This window comes from Nomascus leucogenys, chromosome 5 (genome assembly GCF_006542625.1).
Source record: "Nomascus leucogenys isolate Asia chromosome 5, Asia_NLE_v1, whole genome shotgun sequence".
NCBI classification, from domain to species: domain Eukaryota; kingdom Metazoa; phylum Chordata; class Mammalia; order Primates; family Hylobatidae; genus Nomascus; species Nomascus leucogenys.
In genome coordinates, this window is record NC_044385.1 from 57,209,145 (window position 1) to 57,230,457 (window position 21,313).

A 21,313-nucleotide genomic window follows, 5' to 3' on the forward strand; every position below is an offset into this window, starting at 1 on the left:
ATAACTAAAATTATCTCTAGACGGTCTAGACACCCCATTATAGAAAACAGAAAGGTGAATGTCCTCTTCTACACTAATTTAAAACGGCAGCAATTTTTTCAACTAATTATCCAAAATACCTTACTATCACCTGTCCCCAAAATAAAATCATTTTTACAGACATCCTCCAAAGTTTAATTGGGTCATATCCAATAACTCCAGACAGCAGACTTAGTTACTGAAACGTACATTGTGCAACTAATTCATACTGCCAGGCATACAGGGAAAGTAGCAATACTCTACAATACATTCCACAGACAAATTACTGAGACTTTTCTACAGTCCTATGGTACTAACTTTCCCAAATCAAAATTACTTTGGTTCTGCTCTCTGGCAAAGATGGCAAATATTTCACCCTTCAGTTCCTGTGGTATTGTATCCTGCTGAGCTGAGATACCACCTTAACATCACTCTAACACAATGCTCCAGACTGCAATTGTTGGCACTGGCATGTGACCTAAAAGCCACCAACCACTCATCTCTGGATGAGCACTTGCTCACGTGGTTAACAGGTGGGGAAAATTCCTGCATGCAAGTAGTCCTTCCGAGAATCTCAGAGCTCTGATACACAATCAGAGTCTTGATCAGCACCCTCCAAGTTCTCAGGTCAAGGTGTCACCTTTGGTTTGGATCAGGTACCCCTCCTATCCCATCCCAGGGCACCTTTGCTTCTCTGTCAGCAGCAGTGCATTACAGTGATCTCTTTATTCTGCTATTCTACTAACACCTCCTCAAGGCAGGAACCACTGATTCATCCAACAGCCACAGCACTTTGCAATGCCTACCTAGCACACAGACACCCACCTTCTACCTTTGTCCCTATCTATCCTCTACACAGGAGTCCTAGTGATCCTCTTAGAATCTAACTCATGGTATCATGCCCCTGCTCAAAACTTTGCAATGGTTTTTCATCTCACTCAGAATAAAATCCAAAGTGCACCACAGTCTACACGGCCCTACACAATCTGGCCCTTTAATACCTCTGTCACTATGCATCCCCCTACCCAACCCCCTATTCATACTGCCCTCCCTGCTGCGACTCGGGTATCTCAAGGGGGCACTTGCTGTTTCTCCCCAAATAAGGTTCGTTCCCAAAATATTTGCCTGGCTGGTTCACTCCTTCACTTTCGTTTGTATCTCTGTTCAAATGTCATCTCACATAGGCTTCCCTGACCACCTTATCAAAAATGGCAGTCTCTGATACTGTCTCTCTTCACGTGCTTCGCTTTCTTTATATATACATACACACACACACGTATATATACACATATATATACATATATACACGCACACACATATACACACTAGGCTGTATACTAAGGAAAGCATAGTAAAGAAAGCAAAGCAAGTGAGGGGAGATATATATGTATTTTTTAACATGTTGTTTATTAGCTTTCTCACCTACTACAGTGTGAGTCCCATCAGAAAAGGGAGAAAATATGTTGTCTAAAACAAGGGTCAGGAATTTTTAGTGTAAAGAGCCAGGTAGCAAATATGTCGTACTGTGTAAGTGAGCCTCTTTTGCCACCACTTACCCCTATCAGCTCTGCCTTGCAGCACTAAAGCAGCCCCAGACAAAAGAACAAATACGTCTGTATTCCAATACAATTTTCCTTGCAAAATCAGGCAAAGAGCCAGATGTGGCCCACAGCCTGTAGTTTACCAACCCCTGATCTAGAACAAGCTTGCCATGCAGGATATTGATTTTGAACTAACCAAACATCTCTCTCTTGGTCTCTAAAGCTACCTTTAATTGACAAAATACTGGCACTCCAAGCGCTTCTGTAACAGTAACTTCAAACTATCTTCTATACATCGTTCACCAAAAAATCCACCTGAGATCACTTATATTCCTGAATGACTGAGGGATATGAAGTGTGCTTATTCTCACAACTAGAAAATACATAATAAACCATGTCAGTTTGATCCTCCACAGAATTGTTTTTGATTGTTGTACGTTCACCTTATTTAAGGACATGATAAACAGCCAAACAAGAACCACTGTTCAATGTACCACAGGAATGCCACTGAGCGCATCACCTACTACACCTTTCAATGTAACCAATTCAAAGCCCCAAGTGTGAAATGGGGGACATATTAAGGAAAAGAAACTGGTATGTTCTTTACGCATGGTGAAAATGACAGCATAGAGCTGAGGATGATTTCCTTTCACTGTGGCCACCAGGATGCTCACCCAAGTTCCAGTCAGACTGGGGCAGAGACTAGTTATGTTACCAAACCCCATGACCTCTCTTCTCCTGGGGCGTATAGCTCTGCCATGTGTCCAGCCTAAAGTAAGCTAAGATAGGCCATGTCTGAGTATGGCCAGCAGGATGAGAAGCAATGTGTGCTGGTCTATAAAAACCTCCCACAGGACTGTCCTCATTCTCCACCCACTGCCTGAACTAAGCAGGTTCCCAGTTCCTATAGGAAGCTAAGTCACAAGGTGGAAAAACGCTGACTACCTGAACAGCCATGTGGACACCTAACCCATGACGACCCCAACATAAGCTTCCACATGGATGAGAAACAGATGCTTCTTGCTCTGAGTCACTGAAATCTTGCAGTTATTAAAGCAGTCCTTATGTCTAAAACACTGACCACGGAGACTAGAACTTTATTGAAAGTATAGGTTTTGATGTATTCATTTCTGGTCCTTATATATTCTTGATTCTCATTCTTTATATTTAGCTTTATTACTATGAGCATTTCCTATAAGCTAATCCAGATATTCATTTAATGACAGATGAGAGAAAAGTCTCCATTGCTTATATTCAATAAATCATCATCTCAAATAATAAAAATCTGAATAAAGTACATATTCCACTTAAAACTCTATTTGTAACTTTCATTTACACACAGTTCATCTAAGTTATGTAGCTGTTCAAAAAGAGAAAAAATGCTAAGTAAATATTAAAATGCAGGGCAATATTGTCTCAAATGAAATTTGACAATCATCAGAAACAAAATAGCCTAAGAAATAAAACCACAAATTTCTAAACTCCTGTGTGGCAAGAAAAAGTAACCATAATTATAGCTTAATGTAAAGCAGCTGTTCTAAACTCTTCGGTGCCTAATCCCTACACAATTATTTCAAATGATGGTCTGAAGTTTTGTAGTTTTCATAATTTTTTTTTTGAGGGGTGGGAACTGGACATGTCAGAAATGGAAGAAGTTTTCAATGAATGCTCTGTAACGCAATGGACAAACAGCAGAGAAGCTATAAAGATTTCAATTACAGCTCAGGCATCAAGTTCATTTTCATTGATAAACTTTGTAACCATTCTAAATTGCAATGCCAACTTTTGAAAAGGAGTAACCTTTTAATAATCTTCCTCCCTGGGATATCTCAAAGAACAAGTCACATTCTAGGGAAGCCTTGGGAAACAAATGCTGTTTGCAGTATATAATTAAAATCTCAAGACAGGTGTCTGGGGAATTAGGGGGTTTCTGTGTATTTCTGGGTTTCTGATCAAAAGCCAGGATGATTAACTCTAAAAGATATACGACAAATACTACAGAAAACCAAGAATGGAGATATGTTTTAAATTCTACAGGGATGGTTTTTTTTTTAATGTGTTTTTACATTTATACTGAAAACAGACGTGTTCTATATTGGAAAATTACAGTATTTCTGCCAAAGTTAAGATCTTACTTTTGAATACATGTAAAGTCAGTCTCTTCCTTCTCATTCTAAGCTGTGCAACAGCCACAACCTCTCTCAGAACAATATAAACATACTCGTAAGTTGCCCCCTCTCTCTATCATCTTTCTGGTTAATGGCACCCCTCAACTTGTACTAGAGTTTCTCTTGTGTACCACAGGAAGCAAGTGAAATTCATGAGCCCTTCTATAAACATTAATTCTTTTTTTTTTTTTTCTTTCTGAGACAGAGTCTCACTCTTTTGCCCAGGCTGGAGTACAGTGGTGTGATCTCACCTCACTGCAGCCTCCACCTCCCAGTTTCAAGCCAAGATAGCACCACGGCCTACAGTCTGGGCAACAGAGTGAGACCCTGTTTCTGCCAAACATTAATTCTAACATTAGAATAGACTCAGCCCCAGCAAAGAGCTGCAAAGCCAATTCAGAGCTGAAACCTGCCTAGGTAATATTCTAACACAGGACTATGTAACAAAATAGGCAAAAAAAAAAAAAAAAAAAAAAAAAAAAAAAAAAACAACCTTGTCATGTACATATTTTGAGAAGTTAGAAAATAAGTGATGGTAGCAGAGCAACATGGCTCAGACCATACTGTATAAATTACCCAGTAGTGATCAAGTCCTACTTATTATATAATCATGAATCAAAACACGTAACATTTTCACTCAATGTAAAAATATTTGTTGAGTATCTACTACGTGCCAAGAATGAACCACTTCATCCATTTAGCTGATAAAATAATGGCCACACTGATTCCAGTTCACAGTCAATCACACCTATACTTTGGTACTGCAATATAATTTCATGGAGCTTTTTGAGAGCACAAAATGGATAACAGCTCTCAATGAGAGGATGCTATGAGATGAACTAAAATGGAACTGCCGCAGCATGCTAATAAAATCTTCAGCATGCACTAGAGGAACTTTTAAAAATCCAATTCAGCTTTCAACTGCTAGAAAACAAGTATTCCAAGATCAAAGACCACAAAGGCTGTGAGAGGACAGCCAGTGGGAGAAGGCACCAAGTGTTACCACAGTGAAATAAGTGCAAGACCTAAATGAAGGTCTCTATATGATGACGACGTTCAAGAGGTTATCTGACAAGCTGGAACACACACACACTATGCACAGATTATATACAAGGCACCACCCTATGTGGTTCCTGCCAACAAGGAGTTTGTGAACTAGTCAGCAAGATAATCTATCCTGTTTTACCTCACTTGAATATAAGCTTTCTGAGGGCAGCAGCTTGGTCATGTTAAACATTCTTATCACTGCTAACTAGAACAGTGCCCTCAGACATAGTTGGCATACAAACATGTGTGGGCTGACTTAAGTATTTAAGCAAAAACTAAAAGAAAGAAAAAAGTAAAATACCAAAAAGGTTCAAGAACGTCTAACACAACAGAGGTATCTTTAGATCAATTTCAAGACCACTGCTCCAAGGTCAGAGGGCACCCTGAGAAGAGGTCCCAGGGAAATTTCAGAAAGTACAAAGTTGAGAAATCATCCCAGATGCTGAGCTCAGAACCAAGGCCTAGAAGCCCCAGGAGACCTAAAAGATGAGAAATACCCTAGAATGTCTGTGATGTTTAAAATGTTTTAAAATTTTAAAAAGAAAAAAAAAAAGTCAGAAGAGCTAATTTCCCAGAGAAGAGGCACATATGCAGGCAGAGAGAAGAAACAGAAGCATCTTTGGCTCCAAAGATTAAGGCTGAAATCTAAGTATGGAAAAACTATTTTTTTTTTTTTTTTGAGATGGAGTCTCACTCTGTCGCCCAGGCTGGAGTACAGTGGCACGATCTCAACTCACTGCAACCTCTGCCTCCCGGGTTCAAGCAATTCTCCTGCCTCACCCTCCCTAGAAGCTGGGATTACAGGTGTGTGCCACTACAACTGGCTAATCGTTGTATTTTTAGTAGAGACAGGGTTTTGCCATGTTGGCCATGCTGTTCTCGAACTCCTGACCTCAGGTGATCAGCCTCCCAAAGTGCTGGGATTACAGGTGTGAGCCACCATACCAGGCATTAGTGTGGAAAAATTATTATAATCTATAAACATCTATGAAGTCGGGGGCAGTGCAACACTTTGGGAGGCCAAGGTGGGAGGACTGCTTGAGCCCAGGAGTTCAAGACCAGCTTGGGCAACATAGCAAAACACCGTCTCTACAAAAAATAAAAATTAAAACGTCTATGAAGATGGGCGGATAGGATCTGACACAAAACTGGCGCTGGGGTAAGTAGCAGAAAATACACTGGCAGGAGAGAGTATTCTGTCAGAACAGGACAGCAAAGGAGGACAGTCAGCCACAAAGACATCATGACCTGGAGACACACTGGCACCTAGGAAAAGTCCAGGGTGGGAAGCAACCGCACTGCAAAGGAACAACCAGTCCTCAGAAAAGCATGTCTTGAGAAAGGAAGACAAAAGGTGCTCTTAAGACAACAGTAAAAAAAAAGAGAAAGTCACTGCTACAAAGAAAAGAAAAAAGAAAAGGGAGGGAGGGAGGCAAAGGGGAAGGGGAAGGAGGAAGGGCGGAAGGGAAGGGAGGGGAGAGGAGGGGAGGGGAGGGGAGGAAATCAACCTACACCAGATGCCCCTCTCCAGTTAATGTCATTCTCTCCTCTTCATAATCAAGTTTGGGAAAGAACCAGCTTCCCTCCCTCAACACCCTTCACTCTGCAATCCACAGCAATGAGGTTCCAGAGACTCCTCATCAAGATCATTCATCATGTCCTCAGGCTAACTCCAATGGAAACTCTGAAACCGCTATCTAGTGGGCTAACTCCAATGGAAACTCTGAAACTACTCTCTCTCGGTTCTTTACTAGCATTTAAACATGCTCAAATCCCCCCATTTAAAAAACAAAAACCAAAGGGTTCCCCCTTTACCTGCCCTCCCTATAACCACCCCTAACCACCAGCATCAAATTTCTTAAGCATTGCTGTCTACACATGCTGGGCTCCACTCCCTCACTCTCACTCACTATTAAATCCTGATACAAACTGGCCTCCCCCTCCCATCCCTGTCATGTCACTGTTGCCTCTAGTGTACCCTGTATTACTAACAGCTCCCAGCAGCTGAGCACGCCCTGCCTGCTGAGGTTTCCCCGGACACCATGACCCCCATCCTTCTTAGTCCCAGTGTGGGAGCCTATTATCTGCTTCTCTTTCAAACACAAGAGTGCCTCAGATCTCACTCCACACCACTCCTTTTCTTACTCAATACACACTCCTCAAATGACCTCATCTACTCCAACAGCTTCCATTAATAAATACTGCACAGGCAAAGGCAAGAGTTCCAAAACTTTCTCTGTTCACCGCACCCTTGGAGTCTCAGGCCAAAACAAATGCTTATTGAGTAAAGAAAATGTTAACAACGTAAGTACTTATGTCCTAACAACTTGGTACCAACTTGAAAAAAGTACACTTTAATAGAGAGAAAAAATGGCATTTTTATTTCATTCTTAGATAACCACAAGTATTTACTAATACAGTATGTGTACACCTGTCGAGCACTGCACAATTTCTCTCAAACCTTGGAGTCAGACTGGACAATGGCCTCCCTCATTTCCTTTTCTGCACTGATTTTGACATGGTACAGCAACCACCAAAAATCCTGCTTTACAAACATGAGGTCATCGAATGGAATGGAGTGCAATCTAGTCTAGACATTTTTAACTATCTTGAGTTAGTAGTTTCCACAGGCTTGAAGAGACGGAACTATGACTGTGTTTTTCCTCAACAATGTGAAACATCCCCCACTCTCCCTGTTTGCTGTGGCACCTTAGCTGATAGTTTGGGAAACTCTCAAACTGTCTGAGACAGTTTGGGACGGCTAATAACTCTCAGATGCGTCTCTCTAATCCAGACAACTCCTGACTATCTGGATCCCTAGTGCAGCCAACTGAACACGCTGTCCCCTCAGCACCTGAAAGTTAACCCAGCCAAGTGTGACCCATAATCTTTCCCCCAAAATGGATGCTGCTCTGTCCCCCCTTGAGGACAGTGCCATCACCCAACCACCCAGCCAGAGCTGGGCACTGCCCTGAACCCCTCCCTGCCGCAACTCTCCCGCCACATACACACACACCGGGCCAATGACCAAATCCCAGCAATTCTACCTCCTCAGATTTCCCTGCTTCCAGCCTTCCCTCTTCTAATCCATTCTCCAAAGGGCAAATTTGACCGTGTCCCTCTTTTGCTTACAATTCTTCAACCATTTCCTGTTGCCCACAGAGGACTCCGAACTCCACACAACAGTAATCACAAGACCCCACATGGCACAGTCCCTCATTACTTCTCCATCACTTCTTGCCATTTCCCTGCCCTTGCCCGCAACCACCCCCACTGGACTGAACTCCTGGTGTTTGTGGTTGCTCCAGTGCATCACCTCCCTGACCATCTCTCTGTACACTCTCTCCTCAACCCAGACTTCGACCAGTTCCTTCTCATGGTGCTTCCTCTGGGAGGCTTTCCTGTTTCTCTGAATGTCCCTAAGCTTGGGTTTATGGTCCTCCTCTGAGCTCTTGTTGCTGGCCTCTTTCAGATCCCATATCATACAATACATTGTAACCAATGGTTAAAACTCTTTAAGACTGAACTGCACAGCAAGCTCATCGGGGGCTGACAGAGGTATCTGTCTTGTTTATCTCTGCATCCCCAGCACATATTAAAACTCTGAAGTGTACTGAATGAATAAAGCAAGTGAATGAATGGATTAGGTCATGCATGAGGCTCCTGCATCCCTCACTGATTACTGACTCTATCATGGTACTTATCACACTACACTGTAATTGCTTGTCCTGGTAGACTATGAACATCTTGAAAGCGTCTGTCTCTTCTTTTTGCAACCCTACTGAATAAAATAGTGCCTGGTACTTAGTAGGCATTCATGAAATGGTTTTTTTAATATACAGGGTTATATATTTCATCTACAGTGTTAAATGGAAAAAATCCAGGATACACCCTATATTATGGTTACCTCTGAAGAAAGAAATAGGAATAGGACAACAATAAGAAGGGAAAAAGAAAATAAGGCTTTTTACCTCTATAAATCTCTATGTTGGTATTTATTTTATAATGTACATCATTTATGTATTACTGGCATAAAATATTTCTGTATTACCAGCATAAAGTCAAGTCACAGGTAAAGAACCAGCCCTGAAGAAGAATGTGTGGGGCTGTCAGAAGCATTTAGTTCCACATGCCCAAGAGCAAAGCCAAAAAAAGCCTGACTTGAAAGAAACAGGGCCCTTAAAACGGACTGAGAAGAGAAGTTGAGAGATTCGGCCGGGAGCAGTGGCTCACGCCTGTAATCCCAGCATTTTGGGAGGCCGAGGTGGGCGGATCACCTGAGGTCAGGAGTTCGAGACCAACTTGGCCAACATGGCAAAACTCCATCTCCACTAAAAGTACAAAAATTAGCCGGGCATGGTGGCGGGCGCCTGTAATCCCAGCTACTCGGGAGTCTGGGGCAGGAGAATTGCTTGAACCCGGGAGGCGGAGGTTGCAGTGAGCCAAGATCACACCACTGCACTCCAGAATGGGAGACAAGAGCGAGACTCCGTCTCAAAAAAAAAAGAAAGAAAAGAAAAGAAAGGAAAAGAAAAAGAGATTCAAGGTCTACAGCAATGGAGAGCCACCCAAACTGAAAAACAATCTGGGAGTACTCTTCAAAGAAAGTCCTTGGAATTCCAAAGACGATCACTAGTACTAGCCCATGAGTAGGGACAGTTCATTTAATACTTGCATTACAACGCAATTGTTTTAATCAAAACATCCCAATAACCAAAGGTTACCTGCCATACATAGGTTTCTATGGGAACTGTAACGTGTGACTACAAAGACACACTGACAAGAGATAGGAGGCTACAATGTTGGCATGACCACTTAGCAAAGTGTGTTCCACCTTTGTTTTTGTAATTGTTGAAGATAGTGAAGCACATCATTGAATATTAGGTTGTAAATTTTAAAGCAAACAGATTTTTAAAAAACAAATGCTATTAAGCAACTTCATGTCAGCCAACCGGAAATGCAAGAACAATTTCTATGTGTAGATAGTTCCAGAATAAGCACAGGCTGGAAGGTAAATATAATAGTTGACCAAACTTTCCAATCTTTAAACATGTGAAAAGACACAGCTTTTGTGAATATCAACTAAGAAAATCTTTCAAGATGAAGAAAAATGAGTACTACACTGAAGTCATTAGAACCCTGGGAGAAGGGAGCCGGAGAGGACACAATGAGAATGCCTTTGGGAAAGGTCAAACCCAGCTTTCGTTTCTTTAACCTCTCAAGCAGATAAAAGAACTAGCTTTAAAGAACCACTGCATTGTTTAATGCTAGAAAAGGAGAGTTGGGTAAAGCACATATAAAAAGAAGCAACAGAATTTGCCCTAGAGGCAATAGAAAGATTAGTCAATTACAATACTCTGAACTTAGTTTTGATAGAGTCGCATTTTAAGCGTTAGATAAACCTAATTTTTAAGATGCAAAATATTTCAAATAGCTATCCTCTCCCCCTTATAAAAAGTGGATTCTGAATCTTAAAATACCATGCTCTGCTATGCATTTAATTTGAAGAGCTGCGAAAAGTAGTCTTTTTAATTTTAAGTTTTTGAAAACTCGAGACTGTTGCTGGAAGTAAACCGCTAATTTAAAAATTAACCTTAAAATGAGAAAGAATTCCTACGATGCTCCCATTCATCCCTAAGCCCATCACATAGTTTCTGAATAATTAAGAACTCTCGTCTCCACCAAGGAACTCTCCCTTGCAGAGGGGCTAAATCAAGAAGCAATCGCCATTGCCCATCAGCACCACAAACTGAGAGGAAGCTTCTGCCCTCGCTAAAGCCCAGGCGCGCAGGTAAAGTCCCCCGGGGATGATCCCCCGGGCGCCGAGGCTCCGGACGCGCGGTCCCCCGCACTCGCGGGCCGCCCCACCTCCTCCCCTACACTCCAAGAGTCCGGCCTGGTCTCCGAGGCCGGGAGCCACGCGGCCTCGCAGCCTCGAGGGAGAGGACGCCCGCAACCAACACGCACGCGGGCACCAAGAGGGCGCAGGTCAGGGCGGGGAGGGCCGAATGGGGGCGGGGGGCACGCGGAGCTGGACCAGATCCAGCTAGGGCGCGCAGACACTGAAGGGATGCGAAGGTCCCGAACGCGGGGCGGCCCAGGTCGTCGTGCGTGGGGCGCGAGCTGAGGCCCGGGCGCCACTTGCGGCGGGGAGGGGGGGGGGGCTGCCCCGAGTGCAGGGAGCGCGCACCGGACGGCAAAGGGCCGGAGGCCCGGAGGCGCGGGAGAGAAGGGCCGCCTGGCCGCGCCGTGACGGCGAGAAGCCCCTGCCAGCGCGGGAGCCGGCAACGAGGATGCGGCCGGGCTGCGGGGACAGGCGCGAGGCGGCGCCGCAAAGCCCGCAGTGGGCCCCGCCGCCCGGCCGGAGCGCGCGGCGATGCAGCAACTTCAGTTGGCCGTGGGGCCGCCCCTCCCCCGGCAGCCGCCCGGCCCGGAGCCGAGAGGGCCAGAGCAGCCTACAGCGGAGAGCCGGGGCGACCGCAGCCCTCACTCACCGGTCCGCGGTCCCGCCGCCGGCGCCGGGGCGGCGCTCGGAGCTCCATGGTCCCACCGCGCCGCGGCCGCCTGGCGCACCCGCCTCGCACCACACCGCACGCAGCGGCGCGAGCGACGCCGCCTCCGGCCCGTCCACGGCCGCGGCCACGCCCCCTCCCGGCGGGGGGGCTCGGCCGGAGCAGGAGGGGGGCTCAGTGCCGGCTCCACCAACCAGGGCCCACTCACGGGGCCTCTTCACCAGGATTGGCGAGTGCCTCGGCCAATAGGGAGCCGGCGAGCGCGCGGAGCGTCGGTGCCGAGGGGCGGGGGATTGCGGAGGCGGTGGCTCTCATCCTTGGTCCTCCGCCCCCAGCTCGGGATGAGGCTTAGGCAGCCTTCTTTCCAGCGAGGAGAGGTGGGGATACTTCGGGCCAAGAGACCCTTTATCACCTCTGGTTGCTAGGTGCCCATTACAGTACCTTTGAGTTTGGGCTTATCTCCTAATCCTCCCTGGGTGTTGAGGGCTCCTGCACAGAGGTCCTCTACCTGTAAGGTGTCAGACGTCCTGCAGGGCTGAGGCTTCAGGCAACCCTGAGAGGACTGTAGCCCTGTCATGGGTTGGTTTTATGCCCTGCTCAAATTCGTTAGCATTCTGCCTTTAAAATCTTCCCATCTCCTTCTACACAGAGTCTTCTGTTTTTATCACCGTATCAGCAATCCCTCTCCACCCTAGATGTGAGGAAATCCACAATACTTATTAAAAATAAGATATCCCTGAAACTGCCAGCATAAGCCCTGCCACAGTGGAACATAGCCACGTGCGACCAGATGACTGAGGCATAAACAAACTTAAGAAAAAGAAAAGAGGAAGAAAGGAAAGGAAGAGAAGAAAAGATAGAAAAGCCCAGATAGAAAAGCTAGGTCACAAAGGAAAGGGGTTTAAAAACATCTAATAGAAATGTTACCTTTATTTTAATTTGCATGCCTTTATTCTTTTTATTTACCAATAAGATCACTAAATTGAAAAACTTTTAGGAAAAAATTTTAAATTCTAATAAATAGTTCAAGAAACACTAATTCAAGTTGGTTTGCTCTTTTCTTTACAGATGTGTAATAATGACCAACATCTAGCTAGAGACAGCTAAAAGCTGGAAAAAATGAATAGCAGTTGATAATTTCACCAAAGTTTGCAACACCAGAAATGCAGTAGAAAAATCATGCAGCCCTGTCCATAAAATGTCTAATCTATTAACCTGCATTACTGCCAAAGGAGGGATTTTAAAAGCTCTTTTTAAAGATGAGGTATATTCAGTTTCCATAACGTGCCATCATTTTAAAAAATTGCTGGTAATTAACAAGGTAAACAGGATTTTGGTGAATAATTACAGTGACCCAGTATTTTAAATATTGATACTAGAGTGATAAATTTCTGCTGAATTGAAAGCTAAATTGGCATTCAAATTAAAATGACTTTCCTTCATTTCATCTTCACTTACCCAGGGGAATAGCTTCCATGTCTATATTTAGGTCATTAATTTAGAACTCAAAAATATGAAGGTATAGATACCCAGAGTGTTTTCAAGGTTGCTAATCATATTTCCCTGGCTGCTTCCCTCTTCGGTGACCCCAGCCTTATAAACCGCTGCTACACTGAGTTTGCACTCACTGTTAGCCCTTAATCACGTCATCCCAAAGTGTTCAGGTTTGTTTCGTATAGGTCAGTCTTACCTCTCTGATTAGATCATCAGTTCCATGAGGATAAGGTCCTTATTTTATAGTCCTCTTTCCTCCTTTTATAATGCCTAGTACAGTGCTGAGCATGTGGTAAATATAATTCTATTCCTAGTGTTGTGGTTCATAATACAAATAAATTATTTCAAATATGGTCTTGTGTGAACTAGTCCTTTAAATAAAAATTGCTTAGAGCAGTCTCGTTAAAGGATTAGAGCCCACCGCTAATAAGTGCCTCATCCTTAATAAGTGCTTGAAAAATGTTGCTGCATCGGGGAGTGAATTGGTGACCTGTAACAGAATCTTGACTAAAAGTGCCTACTAAATAGGGGTGCTTCTTACCACAAAACCAGAAACCTGGAGACAGCCACAGGGCTTCTGTGATATCTCTTCTATGGTGTCATTGTGTCTCAGGGTCTTTCTAGCCATTGGCTCTGTGATCTCTGTCTTCATCCTCACAGGATGGCTGCTTCCCTTCTAAGCATTGCATCACGTTCAGGAAGATGGTAGGGGATGGGTAAAGGGCAAAAGATCAAAGAGGTGCATGCCCAGTTGGGTCTGTATCTTCCTGGGAAGCTTTACCCAGCACCTTCTGCTTGTGTTTTATTGGCCAGCCACATGTCACATGACCACCTTTAGCTGCAAAGGAGTCTGAAATGCTAAGTATTTAAAGCTGGGGCATTGGCTGGAGGAATATTAGAGTTCTGTTAGTAATGGAAAAAAGGAATGCAGACCTTGGGTATGAGAGTGGCAGTACCTGATGTAGTTGCTGAATAAATGAATTCATGATTGAGCCCTCACTCTATTTATTCATAAGACCCACTTTTTTAAAAAGGCCACTCAGGTGTCAATTAAAAAACAATCCAATTTTCAAGTGGCCAAAAGATCTAAACAGACACCTCCCTAAAGTAGAGATGACAATACACAGATGGCAAATAAACATGCTCAATATCGTATGTCATTAAGGAATTGCAAATTAAAACAACAATGAAATACTATGACATACCTACTAGGATGGCTAAAATAAAAAAGCTAGCAGCAACAACAACAAAAAACCTAAGGATATCAAATACTGGCAAGGATACAAAACAACAGGAGTGCCCATCCATTGCCGATGGGAATGCAAAATGGTACGATCACTTTGAAAGACAGTCTGGCAGTTTCTCACAAAGCTAAGCATAGTCTCACAATTCTGTCCAGCCATCACACTCCTAGGTATTTACCCAATTGTGCTGAAAACATGTCCACACAAAAACTTGTACCCAAATGTTTATTCATAATCCCGAGACCCTGGAAGAATCAAAGATGTCCCTCACAAGGTGAATGAATAAACAAATTGCAGTACATCCATACAATCAAATGTTATTCCATGATAAAAAGAAATGAGCTATCAAGCCATACAAAGACATGGAGGAAACTTAAATGCATACAGCTAAATGAGAAAAGTCAGTCTGAGAAGGCTACAGACCGTATGATTCTAAGTATATGCATTCTGGAAAAGGCAATAGGAACCATAGTTAACAGAATAAAAAGAAAGTTTTGTTTCTTAAAATTTTTAAAGCAAGGTCACCTTTGCTGTATTTATGGACCTTTACTGCAGTCACAAATTCTATTGTCCTCCAACTATTGGTAAATCTTTTTTAAAAGTTCTTTTTCATTGTACCTTTAAAAAAGTTTTTGGGCTATGTGCAGTGGCTCACACCTGTAATCCCAGCACTTTGGGAGGCCAAGGCAGGAGAATTGCTTGAGGTCAGGAATTTGAGACCAGCCTGGGCAATACAGTGAGATTCCCATCTTTGCAAAAAATAAAATAATTAGCCAAGAGTGGTGGCATATGCCTGTAGTCCGAGCCACTCAGGAGGAGGCTGAGGCAGGAGTGTCGCTTCAGCCTAGGCGTTGGAGGCTGCAGTGAGCTGTGCTCATGCCATTGCAATCCAGCCTGTGTAACAGAGTGAGACTCTGTCAAAGAAGGAAGGAAGGAAGAAAGGAAGGAAGGAAGGGAAAAGGAAAAAAGTTTTGGGGAGGTTTTCCTGATTTTTTATATTAAAATTTTTCCAATGTAAAGAAAAATTGAAAAAATAGTACAAGGAACACCCATATACCTTTATCCAATTACACACGGCCACATTTGCTCCATCAGTCTCTCTCTGCCTCTCTCCATAATTTTTTTTTTTTTTTGAGATGGAGTCTCGCTGTGTCGCCCAGGCTGGAGTGCAGCGGCATGATCTCGGCTCACTGCAAGCTCCGCCTCCTGGGTTCACACCATTCTCCTGCCTCAGCCTCCCAAGTAGCTGGGACTACAGGCGCCCGCCACCACAACTGGCTAATTTTTTGTATTTTTAGTAGAGACGGGGTTTCACCGTGTTAGCCAGGTTGGTCTCGATCTCCTGACCTCGTGATCCGCCCGCCTTGGCCTCCCAAAGTGCTGGGATTACAGGCGTGAGCCACCCTGCCCGGCCTCTCCATTATTTTTTTAGCTGAACCACTTGAAGACAAATTGCAAATACTAAGATACTCTACCCTAAATACTTCAGCATATATCTCCAAAATAAAAATGTTTGGATCATTCTAGTGCACAAGCAGAGCCGTGCATAGCCTATAAAATGGAACGGTGGAGACTAGATACCTGTAACTACTCCAGACTCCATTACTACCCCCTCCCCACTTTTTTTCTGTAAATATTTGACCAACCTGATATACAATGCTGGTATTATACTGAAGTATAGTAAAATAAAATTTAGCAGCAGGGAAACTGGTGACAAGGTATTGTGGTCAAGAGAATTCTGGTGATGCAAGTGACCGTCAGTGTTCTGTGAAATCCCGTGCATGCAGCGTGTAGTGAAGCCAGTCCGGGGCCCACAGGGCAGTGAGATGCAGCTGTCTAGCATTACGATAACTGAACAGCTCTCAAGCATATTCCTAATAAGAATACGCTTCACAACTATCTTTAAAACCTCTTGAATTGTGCCATCTTTGTTCTTTGCCTGGTCAAAATCTTGGATATATTTCTAAAGTCAAAATGTAGGCAGCTTGGGCATCCTCTTAATTTGAATCTGATAGTGATGACACAGTGACTTTTTCAAGACACTTAATAAATTAATTATTCCCTCAGTGATTTGCTTAATTCTCTTTTGTCATCACTAAGTCTTTAGTGGAAAAACAATTGTCATTCTTTTTACTTAATAACATGTCATCTTACATAAAAATTACAAACTGCTTTGCATTAGGAACTGAGTTCAGTCTCACTTTGCGGAAGAGAAAGAACAAAGAGTGGTTACTAATTAAAAGAATATAATTAGAATATGTAAGAAATCAAATTTTAAAAGCATAATAACTGTCATCATTTTTGACATGCTCATTTGTACTTGTTCTCAGAATGAAGTAAAATAATGACTACAAATACCTCAGTTCTCAAGAATTAATTTAGCTCCATATATAAATCTTTATAAACATACTTCACTTACCCGAGCTTTCTTTTGAAGGATAGTATTTATTTTCATCTTGACATAGAGTGAAATAAATACATACATATCCATATTACATCTCACAGGAATAAAATATTTGCTGGAAACATGACTAACTATATCTTAAATTTTAATATTAACCCAATTATCTCATGAGAGCAAGGCAGTATATTGATATTAACTTTATTATGAGGTGAGGAAAATTACAAGAAGGTAAAAATAACAAACATTTGTTGAGAATGCTCTATGTGCAGTATGCTGTATTTGTTGTATTCAACCTTCGTAACATCTATTGGATATGTGGTCTGTTGCCCATTTTATAGATAAGGCACGGAGAAATTGTGTTTTTCCCCCAAGGTAACCCAGCCAAGACTCACTGATATTTTCATAGACAAGCTGTTTTTCCAATGAACCTGGAGAGCCCTAGAAGTTGCTATTCTTGCTAAGTGAGACAGCAGAGTAATGTGTGCACAATATTCTGAGAAGCACATGGCTAATACTTCCCTCAAATCTATCCCTGCCTCTTCTTTCCCATTGCCACAGCCCAAGCTGAGTTACCACCATCCCTTTTTGTGCTGTGACAATATTTCTAACACATTTCCCTCGGTTTTTCCTTCACTGTGTCTTCACGCTATTTTATGGGCAATTTTTAAAATGTAGATCTGATCGCATCTCTATGCTGCTCAAAAACTGTCAGAGTCTCCCACTGTCTACAGGATAAGTCAAATAAAGCCCTTAAAAATAATCCAGCTACCAGATTTCCTGAAGCATCCTGCACCACTAGCATTCGCCCTACGTGCCCTGGGCTTTCTGTCTGAATACCCCTCCTGCCCTTCCTCACCCGGGAAGCTCAACTTTCACAACGCAGCTCAAATTCACTTCTCTGGAGCCTTCCTGGGCGCAGTTACCTACACCAGCCTCTGTACTCTCCCTGCACTCCTTCACATGGCTTTATTGCCACAGTTAATTCGTTGTCCCCCACCAGACAGGGAATTATTTGAGGCCAGAGACTAGTTCTTATTCATCTTGAATCCCTAGTGCCTAACACTTACTAGGCATAGAGCTAATATTTGTTGAATGAGTTTTCGTGATATCGTAGGAATTACTAATATCCAAGCAATCTAAATAGCACTTAAAGACAGAGGGCTCCAAGGCATCAGACTTAGATATTCCCATGGTGAGCATGCGGAGAACAGGCTTCCATCCCCCATGAAGCCACTGTATTAGTTCGTTCTCACGCTGCTGTAAAGAACTACCTGAGACTCTGTAATTTATGAAGAAAAGAGGTTTAATTGACTCGGTTCTGCACGCTTAACAGGAAGCATGGCTGGGAGGCCTCAGGAAACTTACAATCATGGCAGAAGGCAAAGGGGGAGTAAGCATGTCTTACCATGGCAGAGCAGCAGAGAGAGAAAGAAGGGAAAAGTGCCACACATTTTTAAACCATCAGATCTCATGAGAACACACTCACTATCATGAGAACAGCAAGGGAGAAATCTGCCCCCACGATCCAATCACCTGCCACCAGGTCCCTCCTATGATATGTGGGGATTACAATTCAACATCAGATTTGGGTGGGGACATAGAGCCAAACCACATCAGACATGAAGCTGATGGGGACAGCGTTAGGAAGATTGAAGTGTCCCCAGTGACAATTGTGTCACTCCACGCACATCGGCCCATGCAGGCTGCCTACTCCCACACTGCCCCCACTTCCCCACCAGACACTGATCAGTTTCTCCTGACTCTTATCCAACAGACTCACAATCCTGGCCTTGCTGGGGTGGAGAAGGGGAGGGTGCCTGGATCTGAAGTTACCTGGCTGCTGAATGTGTTACAGCAAGATATGCACAGGCCTTAATTAGACACCACTTATTGTCCACTTACCTTGGACCCCAGAACCTTGGGAGGAAGGGGGATGGGATATAAAGACCATGAGCTCTTGAATTAAACTAATCAAGATTAAATTCCCAGTCAATGGCTTACTTAGGAAAGTAACTAAATATCTCTAAGCCCCCATTTCCCTTATATAAAATGAGAGTAAAATAGTTGAATAATTGCCAGTGTTCAGTGAGTTTTAATTATTCCTCTTCTTCATCCCTCCCTCTTTGGACTGCACTTGTTGGTGTATAAGATCCGTTCCCTTCAGCACCTGAAGGAAATTTATTTTAAGTCAGTACTTTACAAACAACCAAGAGAGTCATCTGGAAATGACTGAACCAAAGCTTATGAGGGGAACTAAAATGCACTGCACTTATTTGAACAAATAGTAAATAAGGTATAGGATAAGCCTATGTTTTCCAATAAGGAATTAAAAAAAAATCAAACCCTATAGTCTGATGTTGCATATAGACCCTCCCCCAGTTTGTTCATCCTTGTCTGGGACCTATCATGCTTTCAGATCCATGTGTACCTTGTTTTCATATTATTACAAAAATTGAATAGCTATTGCTCCAAATTCAGTTATTGTCTTCATTTATTGGTTGGGTTATTACTGGTCCTAATTTGCTCCTAAAAGAAATGTACAACACTCTCTTGCAAAGCATACTCGGCAAAATTACCTGCTGCAGTTGCCTAGGATTGGCTTTTATCTCTGTGCTGTGGTGAGGTGGAGTTATATAAGCCACCCGGGCTTTTGGCAGGAAGAAAATAACTCCCAGAGTGATGCTACCTGAAAGACTTGCCTTCATTATCAGACATTCTCCTCGACCATCAGGCCCTGGGGTTTTTCCTGGTTCAAATATTCTAAGCCCAAATACATGTGGGTTATTTATGCAATGGCTTTTCCTGTAAAATTTAAAGATCTTAACAGATTTAGGTGTTTTTAAAATTTTATTTTTTCTTAGGAAAGCCCTTGAAGAAAGGATATTTGACGGATGAGTCATCTAACAGAAGTTAAATGACTTGCCTGGGGTCTCAGAGGGTTTTTATTTTTACAAATCCAAGAACACTTCCTGAGGTTGCCTTAGTTCCCAGTCTGAGTCATTCTTTGTAGAAAGGACTGTGTTTTATTCAACGTTGCGATCCCCATGTTAGGTCCACTAACCCTCAATCCCCATTATGTTTATTAATAAAGATAGTGAAGCTTTATTAATAAAAAGAGAGACAAGTCGTAAGATGCCCTGGTTGAAGCCAAGCTAAGTACAATGTTTCTTCCTGCCATTAAGGAGAACCCCACAGCATGGAAAGGAAAACCCAGGCAGGTAGTCAAAAGCAATACTCATGAGTCAAGAAAAAAATGTAGTGGGATTGGCTAGGCACAGTGGCTCACGCCTGTAATCCGCACACTTTGGGAGGTTGAAGTGGGTGGATCATGAGGTCAGGAGATCGAGACCATCCTGGCCAACTTTGTGAAACTCTGTCTCTACTATAAGTACAAAAATTAGCTGGGCGTGGTGGTGTGTGTCTGTCATCCCAGCTACTTGGGAGGCTGAGGCAGGAGAATTACTTGAACCAGGGAGTAGGAGGTTGCAGTGAGCCGAGATCACACCACAGCACTCCAGCTTGGCAACAAAGCAAGACTCCATCTAAAAAAAAAAAAAAAGAAAGAAAAAAAGAAAAATAAAATGTAGTGGGATCCAGGGGAGAAGTAAATGGTAAATTAAATTCCACCAGAGTATCACAGAGAGGGAAAATATATCTAATCAAGTAGAAGCATGGAAGAGGTGACATTTAAGTAGAACCTCAAAGGGTAGTTGTCATTTTGACAAGTAGAGACAGCTGGAGAAGGGCACTGCAGGGCTGGAAATGGTAGAGTTGAGGAGAAGCTGGTGAGTTGGGGGAATGCTGGAGAAAGTTGCAGAGAAGCTGGAAGAAGAGGCTAGGACTTCACTCTGTAGGGTCATGAATGTCTTGCTAGGAAATTCTGGCATGATTGCATAGACCACAAGGAGCCACTGAAGGCAGTTTAATCAGTTCACCAAAGTGTGTTACAGCCTTGGGTTGGGCTCAGCTCTCTGGGGAAAAGAACAAAATGCAGAGCTGCTGTGTAATTTGTGAAGATTCCTGTCATCCATGAATAGTGCGTTGGAGAGGAGAAAGGAGGCAAGAAGATGAGTTATAAAGTTCTCAAATAAGTAGCAGATATAATTAAGGCTTCAACTGAGAAAGTGGCAAAGAGAAGGGAAAGAAAAGAGCAGAGTGGACATGTCTCAGGGATAGGACCCAGGGGAGTTGATCATTGACCGGAAAGTAAGAAGAGAAGGAGATTAAAATGTCAGAGATTATTTCAAGGTTTCAAGCTTCTGGGAAGGAAAAGGAGGATGTTATTACAGACAGGGTAGTCTGGAGAAAAAGTAAATTTGAAGGAAAACATCTGGAGTTTTATGCTGAATGCTAAGGAAATTTATCGGGTGCTGTATAAATGAAAACATAGAAATGCCACAGTCAAAAATATATCTGTGCAGAGGTTTGCTTATGAGAATCCGAAAACCAGAACTCTGTCTCTCTACAAAACTTAATATAAGGTCAATCTGTACCGACCCAAATGATTGACCCTGACAGATATTAATAAAGCAAAACCTTGCTCTCCAAGGGAAACCAAGTCATTTTAGGCAATGTCATTCATTGACATTGATGCATAATTAGATGTCTCAGTCAAAATCTACCTAGGATGCATTAACTCACCCAACAGGCCCATGCCCCTAAAAGTGTTCTCACTGGTTTCTGTTTGATATTTTCTCACTCATTTCAATGTGGACAAGTGTCCGGGGAGCATTTTATTTGCACTTAATGGAGATGTTCAAAAAATAAAGAGTCTCAGCCACCAAGGAACTTGCGATTCAGTGGAGAAGATCAAGAGAAGCAAACAGACTATTACAGTTCAAATATACACTATTCTAGAAGGTTCTACAAGAGCAGACAGAAGCAT

At 43.0% G+C, this 21,313-nt stretch overlaps 1 protein-coding gene across 2 annotated transcripts in view; it reads right to left on the minus strand.

The window, feature by feature from the left end:
- Nucleotides 1-11,421, minus strand: part of WASF3 (WASP family member 3) — a 131,626-nt gene extending 120,205 nt beyond the window's left edge. For both annotated transcript variants that reach the window (XM_030813207.1, XM_030813205.1), the window contains exon 1: nucleotides 11,269-11,421. The gene's annotated coding sequence lies outside the window, so the exon portion shown is untranslated. The remainder of the gene's footprint in view (nucleotides 1-11,268) is intronic.
- Nucleotides 11,422-21,313: the final 9,892 nt, after the last annotated feature.